Raw genomic sequence first — 12,914 nt, forward strand, 5'->3', positions numbered from 1 at the left:
AAAATGATTGATATCATAAAAAAATCACGGAGATCTAGTGAGGATCTTCATGGGGATGGGAATAACATTGTCCCTGTTGGTGGGGACAGGAACAGGGATGGGGAGTGGCTCCCTGTTCCCCCCTTGCCCCACCTCACCCCGCCCCACCCTGTTGCCATTTCTAGTCAGAGTGCCTATTGCTATTGTTCCCTACTTTGAGGAGAATCAAGCTCTCCTCACTCTACTCTTAACTTAGCAAAAGTCCTTACTCCTTAGATCACTAGATTGAGAGTCTTTTTTTCATCTTTTAGCTCCATTTTCAAGGCATTGCTATTTACAACATTCACGAAATCACATAGACCGAAGCCATCCCATCATCCCACAATTGGAACAAGCCATACCATTGAAACCTTAAACAAACCCTTGAAGCCAAACCATGGATGTAATAATAGCTCAAACAGAGTAAGTCAAAACCATACAAAAGTCTAGGGTTTTGCACTAGGGAAAAATGAAAAGAAAAACCTCTCAAACCAACACAAAATTTCACCAAGTTTCTCATCTTGCCTGTTCTAAAATTTCTTGCTCTCCTATCTTAATGGCCATTTTTTGAGTAAGCTTTCACATTTCTATTTTTGGCATTGTAAGCCCGGGCTCACTTGGAAAATCAATCATGCAAAGCCTATAAGAAATGTTTGATGAAAAATATAGAGAGCCCAAAATTGTCAAAGGTTAACCAAGTCGGGTTAATTTAATTACATCCATTTAGGTTATATGTAGATCAAGGTTTTAGAAATGATGCAAAAATGGAACCATTGTGGCCACTAGTTTCCAGGTTAGCGATTTGACTATCCAAGTCAAACGGTTCGAACTGTTCGGATTATTAGGGAAAATATTGGTACTTAGTCTGTTAGACTTTTAGTTTTTTATGAGAAAAGAGAGGCTATGGTTGTCGACTGAGAAAGAAAGAAAGAAAGAAGAAAATAAGGAAAGAAAGAAAGAAACAAAGGAATTAAGGAAAGAAAAGAAAAAAAAAAGGAAAGGATGGAGAGAAAGGAATGAATTGAAATGAAGGAAGGAAGGAGGGAAGAAGGAGGAGGAGGAGGATTAGTTGTTCACTAGTGATGATGATGGCGATGACGACAGCAATGGAAATGGTGATGACAACAGAAACGCAAATCTCAGATTTGAAATATGATTTCCCTCTAGTCTCTAATTTCTGCAATATTGTTTTCTCTTCTTCTTCTTCTCTTTGTTGTATCTAGGATCTAGTGATCTCTGATCTGAGATCTCAAATTTGAGATCATTCTTGTCTTAAATCTAAGATCATTTTTGTCTTTGATCTAAGATCTCAAATATGAGATCATTCTTCTTCTTCTTCTCTCTCTCTCTCTCTCTATTGTACCCACGAACCGTTGTCCAGGTCGACTAGGTTGACGATTCAACCTCTTGGGTCAGTGTTTCTCTGACCAAATCGACGAGTTTTGGTGAAATGGAACTAGTTCTTTGGACAATTTTCAGGCCAAGTGGTTCGACTGTTCGGGACAACGATGGTTTGAAAACACTGATGTAGATGGATACACATGCCTTAATAGAACTTTGCATGAGCCCAATGTGAAGGGCTACCCAATAAGCTAGGTTAGTTCGATTATACGCATTTAGGTTGTATGTAAATGGATGCACATGCCTTCATAGGTTAAAATGGGTTATTGTTAGCTTAATCAGCACTAAGCGGTCTGAAACCCATGTCAAATTCGAATTCTCACTAGTCTCAACATCCATCTTTGATACTTTGATTGCACAAACAAATGGTGAAATTCACTTTTGCTAAGACAGTATTGTAGTGCATGGTTAAAAATGAGAATCATGGCCTTAGATAGTTAGATGTATTGCAATAGTCCCATCAAGAATGTCACTTCATCAAACTCAGGGGTCATAGAATTAATCATGTTCTTTGCGAATCTAATTGTTTGGCTGATTTCATTGCTAGTGATAAATCCCTAGTTGCAGTGGTCAAGCAATGATTGAGAGAATTAGTCATTCAGATCTATGGGGCAGTTCTACGGCTCTACCCTTCACATTTGTTAGAACCTTTCTTTCGATGTACCAAAAAATGCATCAAAGATTTTGATTTTGTTGTTTCGGTACTACAGTACTACCATAGCAAACTACACATGATCCCCTGTACTAAATATGAGCTAGTATTCTGATACAATTTTTTTACTCTTGTATGTTTATTTAACACCCATTTTTTATTATTTAATTTAAGAGATTAAATTAAGTTTTATTTTTATAGAGATGAGAAACAGTTGTTTAGTTATTTTTTATTTAACTACCCTCACTTTTGAAAGAGTGGTTTGACATGTCTAAACTTGAATCCTCTTAACTGAAAGTGGAGTTAACCACTCTCAACTTTTTTAAAGTGCTTTGAGTTCTATTTAAAAATGAGAACAAACCACTTATGAGATATTATTTCTTGAATTAATAAGAAGTAGCAGGGGACTCTAGTCTCACTACATTACCCGCTAAGCATATGGTTGGGTTTGAATGGGTTATAAGTGGACAATCTGATTGGAAATTGCCACCCAAATTTGCAACCCAATCTAACAACCCACTCCAATCCAAATTAGCTAACCAATATGATAACAATCAAAAGACTCGAATGTATACTTACCACCAGTTATTCTATACAATTCACTTAAAAATAACAAATAGGTTAAAGCATTTTTTAAGGGAAAATTTCTTAAACTACCGCTACTATTCAACTAATTGACTAACTATACCCCTATTGTTTAACTTTTCTCTTAAGCTACCCCTATTGTTTTGGACAATTACTATGGTCATTAAATCGTAATGGAAGGGAAGGAAATGTCTGTTTTACCCTTAAGTCATTCTCTCTCTCCCTCTCACTTCCTCACCACATCAAGTTGAAATGACCCTTGATGGGCAACTGTTCATCTTCTTCAACCCTTTGATAGCAATGGAGAGGCGGCCAAACCACTTCTCTCAAATATTTCCTCCAACTTTTCCCTTTCATTCTCTCATTCTCTCTCTCTCTCTCTCCCTCTCTTTCTCTCCCTTATTTTCTTGTTGTGATCTCCAAGAAGCGCGTGGCCGGCTCAAAGAAATGGAGTCACCACCCATTTTTTAGAAGAAATGGGCCGTCATTTTTAGATTCAGAAATTGATTTACTTGCTTTGATAGCGACTTCATTCTTTGTTAGGAAAGGCATCTAACCAAGAGATTTTGGATTCCAAGGATTGGGAGAGGGAAGGTGTTAAGAACCCCTTCTCCAAGTTGTTGTAGCATCCCAATACAGGAGTTGTTCAGGCTCAAATTCTAACAAAACACTAATGAAAAGGGTTGCTCAGAGCTCCAGAAATTAGGTGAAAACACTCCCGACCTTATCTAGAATTGATTTGCAGTGATGTTATCGAGTCTTAGGTATTGATTTCCTTAAGACCCTCACATCTCTTCCTCTTTTTCTTAATATGGATGAAACCAGGAATGCAAGTTTCCCATGGTTTCTAGACCTCAAGCAACCTAAAACTAAGTTGAAAAACAAAGATTAACAAATTCAAACTTAGAGAAAATGATGGAGTGAGAGACTTACCTATCGTGTACAACCTTGACTGGAGTTTTCCAACGGTGAGAACAAGTTCAAAGAAACTTGAATGAGATACTGGGATGGATGGTGCGCCTTTTGGTTTCAAATCTTGTAGTTGAAAACAGAGGGGGCGGATTTGAAGTTTAATCTTTAAGGAATTTGGCATTTCAGGTAAAATGGAGACATTATAGAGGTTGGGGAAAATGCTCTTTCTCATATTCTTCTCTTTTAGATCTCTCTCTTTCTAATTTTTTTCCTCTCTCTCTCTCTCTCATTCTGTCTTTTGTAGACCTCTTTGAGCTCGAGTTGGATTAATATTTATAGAGAAAAAGAGAGGAAGAGTTCTAAAATTCATCCAATCACAAGGCTTGGTTCTCAAGAAAGTTTTTTCACAAAAATAGGTAAGGATTCTTCGAAGAAAAATGTATTCAGTCAAAATTTCTTCTTTGGCGAAATGTTTTTCTTTTTGATTTAGGGGTGGTTTTCATTGGTTTCGTGTGTCCAATGGGAACTTGGGGCGTGCCTGTCATGGTAGTCTTGTATTTGGGGTTGGAAGTAGCAAAAAACATAAATTTGATGAACTTTTAAATGTGGTTATTGTCATTTCTTAGCTTTAGGTGGCGATATATTTGGGTTTTTGGGTTTTTTTTTTTATATATATTAGGCTCAATTTAATTGATCTAGGTGTTTGAATAGGTCAAGAATGGGTTTGACATCATCCGTCACCTTTTTGAGGTTTCTGGTTGTGACAGATGAGGTGGCGATTTAATCTAGTGCATCAAAATGACATTTTTCTAGTTTAACGATCAAATGGAGATCTATGGATGACAAGTTTGGATCAATGAGATTTGTTGAAATATAATTTTTTTTGATAAAGGGTCAAACAAGGGAATTTTGGGATCAAATTTTGTGATGGATATTTGATCAAAGGTGTGGATTGACAGATTTGGTTTGGGTCAATAGTTTATCAGTTAACGGGACAGTCCAAAATGGAATTTCATTTTTTTAACGGTCAAATAGAGGAGTTTGGTTATGAAATTTGACGTGTTGGGGGGTTTTTGAGTCTCTAAACACAGTGGTGAATTTAATTAATCAAATGAAGCTAGGATGGTGCATGATAAGCTCTAATCGATGAGATTTGTTGAAATAGGATTTAAGCTTGATGGTGGGTCAAAAGGGGGAGTTTTAGAATTAAATTTGGCGGATAGGCATAGATTAAGGTGAAGAGTCAAGTGGATGGTTCAGATCTAAAAGTATTAATCTAGGTTTTTCTAAATTAGGGCTGTTGGAATGGAATTTTGGTGCTTCCAAGGTTGACCATTGTAGAATTGCAGTGAAATTCGCTAATTGATTATATCCTAATGATCTTGAGGCGATGGATGTATTGGATTAGGGCCATTAGAAAGGAAGCTAACATGATGAATGGTGGATATGTGAATAATTTATAGTTTTCTAAGTTTATAGGCCATATTTGATTGGATGTTGATATTGATCTCGAGGTTTTATGTCTTGTGGATTATGTCAAAAGGGAAAATTTTAGCTTTGTAAAGTCTTTGTGATTCAAAGTTTTGGAATCTAAAAGTAGGGTACAAAGAGGTAGGATGAAGGGATCGAGCAATAATTGGGTATTAACACCCATTATCTTTCTCCCCCAACAAAATAGTTACATTGTTCATCATTGTCTTCATCTAGACAATGATCATTGCTACTCGGCCATGGTGCAAAAAGTAATCCGAGCTTGTCCTCTCCTCATTATTGTCCATGAAAGACCAAATTGTCTTTACTATAAAAAGAAATGGGTTACTTTAGTAATTTGCCCAATCTTCGATAAGCACAAATGTTGTCATTGAGTTGCAAATCTCCAATTTTTGCTAATGATTTGCAGATCTTCAAGTTGCATATCCTTCGAGAGGGATTTTAGTCTTTACGACGAGATCCTGGAATCAAAGGGATTTTAGAGGACCATATCCAGTTCTTCTTCGATAAGCACAGATGTTGTCATCAAGTTGTTTCAAATCTCCAATTTCTTTTAATGAGTTGTAGATCTTCAAGTTGCATGTGAAGTTTGCTTCCACCGTCGCTGGAGCTACTCAGCCAACGGAAACACCATCGTGAATTTTGAGCAAAGGGAAACACCACACAACTTTGTTGTCGTCGTCGGAGCTTCTTTCTGAATCTCCATTTCTAAGCTCGATAACCTCTTTGTTTCAAGTACGATTATTGGGTTTTTTGGATAAACAAATAGATTTTCTGATTACTAGGTTTCATGGACGATGATGAGCAGATCAGCTTCACCACTCTTCACCAGCCATGAAATCCAGATCGTCTTCATTTTCACTCTTCAAATCGTCCATATGTTTTCCAAATTGTTGCACCTTCTTCAGTGATTACTCACTATTCTTCATCGGCCAGATTGTTGTCACTGTTGATCATCATTGGCCATGATGATGAGCAGATTGGTTCACTATCATTCTTCACCACTGTTCTGAATGAGGACATGATGTTCCTCGTCCTCGAGCTATTGGAAGAAGACCACGAGGTCTAGGTTGCAAAAGACCATGCAGCAGGGAAACCCTGAACCTGTTCTCTAGTCCACTTCGTTCGGAAATGGTGTCGATCCAGTTCTCATCAAAGCCTTGGCTAACACTGGAATCGGCATTGCCATTGGTGCAGCAAACGATGACATACCCCCATTGACCTCTGACCCCAACTTTGCGAAGCAGTGGATTTGTTGTTGGAATCTCATCGCCTACTGGTTCTTGGTCACTAGAATTTCTCCTTTGGCCAGAGGATGCTAAGAGGCAGAGTTTCTCCCATTTGAACCTTGGCCCTATTCCTAGACAGTGGAAAGGTGTATGTGAGGCTGAAGTTCAATTAATCGGAAGCTTGGGTTCAGTGTAGTTAATTCATAGCCTTCTTCTTAGGTATAAAGAAAAGGGTAATATTGAGTTTTGAAAAAAATTCATTGGTCAGAATATAATGGTAGGGTAGAGCTAGTCAATTGTCAGAAAATTAAACTTAGGAGTACTCTAAGACAATATATAAACAGTAAGACTATAATTTGTCAATTAGCTAAATAGAAGGAATAATTTAAGAAATTTGTAATTTTTTAAACTTAAATACTAATGGGCCTCCTATGGTTGTAATCCAATAGTGCAACTCATATACTTGATATAAATTTACAAAATTTAAATTTAAAAACCCGACCAATCCATTTAAATTGATCGTATGGATGAATTAACCCATGTGTGACTCACTAGGGAGGTATTCGACAATATGGTTATTGGATAATTGTTTTTGCTTTTAAGTCTTAGTTTGGAAAGAATTCAAATACAATTCTGTAGAGTACAAAACCTTATATTTTGTATGTATTTGCACTGTACATATTTTTGTATTTGTACTCCTTCCAAACTGAGCCTAAAAAACAAAACCAACCATGTTGTCAAACATGGACAACATATACCTAAATACCTACAAGTGGATTACATATACCTAAATCCAAATTTGATTTGTTAATATTTGGGTTCAAATTGAATCTTAGGTTGTGTTTGGTTTGAAAGAAAAGGTAAAGAAAGGAAGGAAAACCTTACAAACCTTGTATAGGTTTCCTAGGGCTATCAATGGGTTGGGACAGTAGTACCGGTCCCTAACCGATTATTAATTGGGACTAAATCACAGACCTAGAAACGTCTTAATTAATAGTTGTGTCCTTCGGGTCAAACTGATAGACCTGATTATACTGAAATTTATACTTATTTATTGAAATAACAACTTAAAATTAAATTTTGATAATATAACGTTAATAAAAATGATAGTAAAACACTAAATTATTTATATGTTAATAAATAATATATTTTTAACTAATATTATCTATCAAATTTACCATTTCAAACATAAAATATGGTAAAAATTATAAAAAATTAAGAAAATCTTATATATTTAATAAAATAATTGGTTCAGGGTCTAAAACGATTTGATGCAAACAAAAATTGGAACCAAAACCCAATTATTAATCAGGACAAAATCATTGAACCAGAACCGACATAATTAGTTCGGTTTGATTCGGGCAGTTGAGCAGAACCAATCCATGGACAGCTCTAGGGTTATCAAACACGGCCTTGAGAGCTTTGCCTCAATTTTCAGTTTCTCTTATTTTCTATCCAACCATACATATAGCCTTAGGAAAACAAACAACATTCAAATACAGCCTGGAGTCTAAAATGCCAACCATGGCATTTATGGGTTTTTTGGATGATTACTTGTACAAGATGCCTATTAGGTTCCTTTGATTAGTCTTCTTTGATCGGGACAAAGAGGGAGTTTCAGTCTTTCACGCAAGTGAAAATGAAGTGAAAGTGAAGTGCAGAATACAGTGGTCCTGTTATTATTTGTCTCTCTGTGAGTTGATTAGGATTTCCTCCATCACCTTAACGCATCAACATTGAAAGCCCTCATGAAGAGAAAATGCCACTGACAAGAATGAAGAAGACATGACAAGGAGATGATGTTTGAGCACATAATAAGGAATTACGTGTAGAGATGTAACTACGGTTGTGGTTGAAATCAAATGGAAACTGAAAGGCCCAACCCAGAACGAGAAAGGGTTTGGTTGGGCATGATGATTTAAGGCTGTGTTTGGTTTGAAGGAAAAAATAAGATAAAGAAGAGAAAATGTACAGAAACTTATACAAGGTTTGTAAACGTTTCCTTACATGCATTTCCCTTCCTTTCTTTACCTTTTCCTTCAAACCAAACACAGTGTAAGAGTTAGAAAATACCAACAAATCCGATTAATTTAGGATTGAGACCATACTGACTGACAAAACTAAATGACTTGAGATTAGGGGTCCATTTGATTAGAGATGAAATGGCTGAATTGAATCACTTTTCATTTGTCTTTCATTGGCTGAAGCTGTAATTGGGTCACTTATTCTACTTTCAAATATTTATCTAAAGCTGTAATTGGCTGAAGGTTGTCCATGGACCATATAAGCATCTAAATATTTTACATGACCAAACTACTCCCGAATGGCCAATCAAGTTTATTAAATATTTTTATAACAAAATTATACCTGACCTGGGCCAACCCCATACTAGGCCTGCAAATTTTAGAGTCTGGCCTAGGATTAATACTTCAAGCCCAGCCTAGATCTGAAGTATTTAACAACATTGACTAGCCATTTTAGGGGTAATATTGTCATAAAAAAATTTAATAAGGTCGATTGGCTATTTTAGGCGTAGTTTGGTTGTATAGTACTTAAATGCATATATAGGTGAACTTTTATTAATTGTCAATAATGGTGATCTATAGGAAATATTAACAAAATGTGAGTTTAAGAGAAATGTGAAGAAGTCATGTTAAGTTTTTAGATAATACTCCATTGTTTAATTATTTTCTCCACTAAAAGATAAAGCAATAAATCACTCATTTCAGCCACTTCAGTTGTTCTCAAACAGCCCCTAAGCAATAATGGATGAGTTGAAAGAAAATGATAATAATAAAACCGTCAAAAGTGTATGGTCCACCCAATAACCCATTCAAACAGCTGGTTTGATGCGTCGTATGGATAGGCCAAGAGCCTGATGAACCAAGGCTAAAGACAAAACCGAAGTGGGCCCACATGAACAGCTTTCTCATCAGCAAAAGGACTTTCCACTTCAGCCTCTTTGAAGAGTGCTTCAAAGCAGCTTAACTGCTGAACTAGCTAAGCTGAATCTTCACACAGCCCTGCCAAATGGGTACTTAGCCAAAACTGGGCTTTGGTCATTCAGGCCCAGTCCAGCCCCAAGTTACATCTCCCCAGGGAAAAAGAGAAAAGGAAACCAACCTCAAGTATGGTCTGATGGTCACGAGGATTGACCTTAGAGTCCCACTCCCTGAACCCCTTGTGCTCTCTCCAAATTTCCTCTGGCACTCTTTTTGATTTTTCTACTCTCTTTGTACAATTCTGCATTTCTTCAAATTTAACCTGTCCAATCAACAAACCACTGTGTAAATGAGTAAACAAACAACAGATTAATAAAACTATAAATTATTAAAAAGCATATTTCTTCATATATAATTCAGTCTCAGAACCACTTTAAAACCTCATATGGAGTCATTAAAAATATAGCTTATTAAAAGGGTCATTGGGGATAAGCTTTCATTTTTAAGCTTTTCATTGTGGTAAATAAAATTGAGCCATAAAAATATGCTGACCACAAGATGTTGACGACAAGACCCTACAGCCACACATTAGGAACATTTCTACTATTCTATGCTCTCATTCATTTTGGTGGTTGCAGTATCGGAGCTTTGTAATTTTAGGATTTAAACAAAGTCCATTAGATATTAAATCTAATGGGTTTGATTGATCAATTACATGAAATACACTTGCATACATGTCTTGAAAAATATTTTTTTCTTTTATTAAAACTAGTTTTAACTTGTAACACATCGAAAAATTACAAAACTTGTTTCAAGCTTTTAAATAGGAGTTTATCTCACTCCTTAGAAATGTAAGAGTAGAGTATGGTGCTTGTTACTACATTGCATGTGTGTATGTATGTGGTGCAATGAGGCATTTTAGAAGCACACTTTACTCGCACTTTGACTTTTGGTGTGAGGCTGACTATTGATAATTTCAACGGTTACGATCCGACCGGATGTGATCAAGAGGCATTATTCAAAGTTAACAACCATTAACTGTTAATTACCTTTTAACAGTAATAATTTCAAAGAACCTTTTCTGAGCTAACACCTTCCTCTTCTCCATTACTCTTTAGAAACTATTTATGAAATTTGAAATAAGCAATTGAACACAAATTTTTCAAAAATCACTTTTGTCTCTCTCAATTCGCTATTGTCTCACAAAAAGTTTCTTTGGAGACTCTTTAAATTTGTTAGTTGTAGATTCTCACCTAAGGCTTTAGAATTAATTTGCCTATAACCCAACTACAAATTCATTAAAATTGTGTGAGGGCAAATAGTGTCTTCAAATACACTTCAAAGCATTTTTCATCCAAGTTTCCCTGTCCCCAATTCCCAAGAGGATGTTCGGTGGCCGATGATGGGGAAGGTGACTGCTGTTTTGGCTTATCATAAGGCAGGAGAACGCAGGTATCTTTGTTATTTTCTTTCACTTCTTTATTAAATAAAACAGATGAGAGAGAGAGAGAGAGAATGGACGGAAAAGATGAAACGAAGGAGAACGCAGGTATCTTTGTTATTTTCTTTCACTTCTTTCTTAAATAAAAAATAAAAGAAAACAAAATTCCTGTCAGTAGATAAAAGAACAAGATAAATCAGTAGATAACATACCTTAACCAGATCGTAGAGTCCCGCCGGAAACTCTGACTACCACCGCTGGTAGCCACATTTTTGGCGGAGAAATATCCCTGTGGAGCTGGTTGCTCGACTTTATACTTCCGGCGGAATGGCAGCCAGTCTTTTGCAAACAAGGAAGCTTGCTAGATAGCATGAAATGTCAACTCTGATCCACCATCATCAGAAACATACAAGGCTAGCTTGTTAACGTCGTAATCGTAAGCCATGAGTGAAAGAAGTGTGTCAGCCACAAGCGGCGGTGGCTCTCTGTCGGGGTCAGCAGTGCACACGAACAGATCCACTGGGGGGAGGTTGGGTGGAAGAAGGCGATCAGGGTACGCGATGTGGAACGTGGGAGCCCAACGGAAGCCTTGTTGGAAGACCCAGATGGCTGCAAACAAGAATTCTGCAAGGGAGATGAGCAGCCATGGTATGGGATGGGTGGGTGAGATATGGGTAAGACAATAATAGCAGAGGGAGAAGATTCCGGTGACGAAGGCAATAAAGTAGAGCTTGTAAAGAAGGCGACCACCGGCTTGATGAGTAGTGAAGAGGCGGTCGGCTGTGGATGCTGCCATTTTTCAACCAGGCGTGGTGGCGTTAGTGGTTATGGAGCCTGTGGTACTTATAATTAGTGGGTAACAGTGAGTTGCATGGTTTTCAAAACCGGACTGGACCGGACGGTCGGACCGGAAAAACCGGAAACCAATCAGGTGATCGGTTTTGTTTTTCCCCAAAATCAGATATTTGCAAAAAAACATTGATTTGATCAACAAACCGCTGACTCGGGCATTTGAACCATTTGAACTGTTCAACGGTTTTGATAATTTTTAATTTTTTGTTAGAACGAACCGATTGTTTGATTCAAATGATCGGACCATTTGACCCGGGAACCGAACTCTGATGGATTCGCTCTCTGGGTCAATTTTAAAAACCTTGGTGAATTGTTTGTTTATATGATGTGAGAAGGGACTAATTAACCTAGGGTCATCATCAAGCCCACCAGCTATTGGTGCAAAATTTGTCCCTGGAACGTGAAAGAGAGAGGAGTATAACAAGAAAAATATGAGATGTGTTGAATAAAGGTTTAATAGCAGGCAGTAGGTGTGTTCTTTAGGTTTCGTTTGGAAAAGATGTAAATAAGTGTGAATATAAATATGTAGAATGTAAAGCGGTTCATATAAATTGTAAAATTGGTTTAATTTTGCATTTTTATCAAACAGACTTTTAGCTATATTGGATGCAAATGCGCATGAATTCCAATAAAGCATATGTTTTTTTTTTTCTTTTATCAAAAGCCCACTTGAATGCAAATTTACTTCTTTTTTGTTGATGTACTTTTATATCTTAGTATCAATGTAAATATGCATTGATCTATCATTTGTCAATGCATAAATGTTTGTAATATTGCCAAACACAAGCAAAAGTGAACTACAATGCATACTTACTTTGAACCGGAATTTACACTCCGTTTGCATCATTTCCAAATGCAGCCTTAGGATCAGTTTGAAGGGAGTACAAATGCAAATATGTAGAGTGCAAAACCCTATATTTTGTATTATTTTGTATGTATTTGTGTATTCTTAACAAATTGAGCATTAATAACATAATATATGGGAGTATGTGGAAATTTATGATATGATGGAGAATGAAATATGATCGCAGACCTGTGGTTTTTTAATTGTTGTTGATAACGATCAGACCATTTAGCTTGGAAAGTGCGGTCAATAGGTTCCAATCTCGTCACAAAAATGTTGACTTAGTAAGAGATTATTGACCTGGGCAGTCCAATCACCGACTCATTTGATTTGGAAAATGATATTTTTCTATCTTTTATTTTAATTAATATTTAATTTTTTTAAATTGTAACAAATCATTTATTCGGACCAGACGGTCGAAGCACCAAATTTCTGGTTTTGGTTCCGGGCCAGTTTTTAAAACATTACCACCACACAACCTTGATCTCATCGGGTTCCACTCATAGTTAGCAATGGCAACGGGGCGGGGCACACTCTTTTCATCCCT

At 36.7% G+C, this 12,914-nt stretch overlaps 1 long non-coding RNA gene across 2 annotated transcripts; it reads right to left on the bottom strand.

Moving 5' to 3' along the window:
- Positions 1-5,117: 5,117 nt before the first annotated feature.
- LOC148846278 (uncharacterized) lies at positions 5,118-12,161 on the bottom strand. 2 transcript variants are annotated; one of them, XR_016101898.1, is made up of 3 exons: positions 10,884-12,069; positions 9,412-9,552; positions 5,118-6,419 (listed from the first exon to the last, which is right to left on the bottom strand). It is a non-coding gene; the product is annotated as an uncharacterized LOC148846278 (long non-coding RNA). The 2 variants fall into 2 exon arrangements; XR_016101897.1 differs by having other exon boundaries at positions 5,118-9,552; positions 10,884-12,161.
- Positions 12,162-12,914: the final 753 nt, after the last annotated feature.

This window comes from Nelumbo lutea, chromosome 7 (assembly GCF_056320005.1).
Source record: "Nelumbo lutea isolate HS-2025 chromosome 7, American lotus-T2T, whole genome shotgun sequence".
Classification (NCBI taxonomy): Eukaryota; Viridiplantae; Streptophyta; class Magnoliopsida; order Proteales; family Nelumbonaceae; genus Nelumbo; species Nelumbo lutea.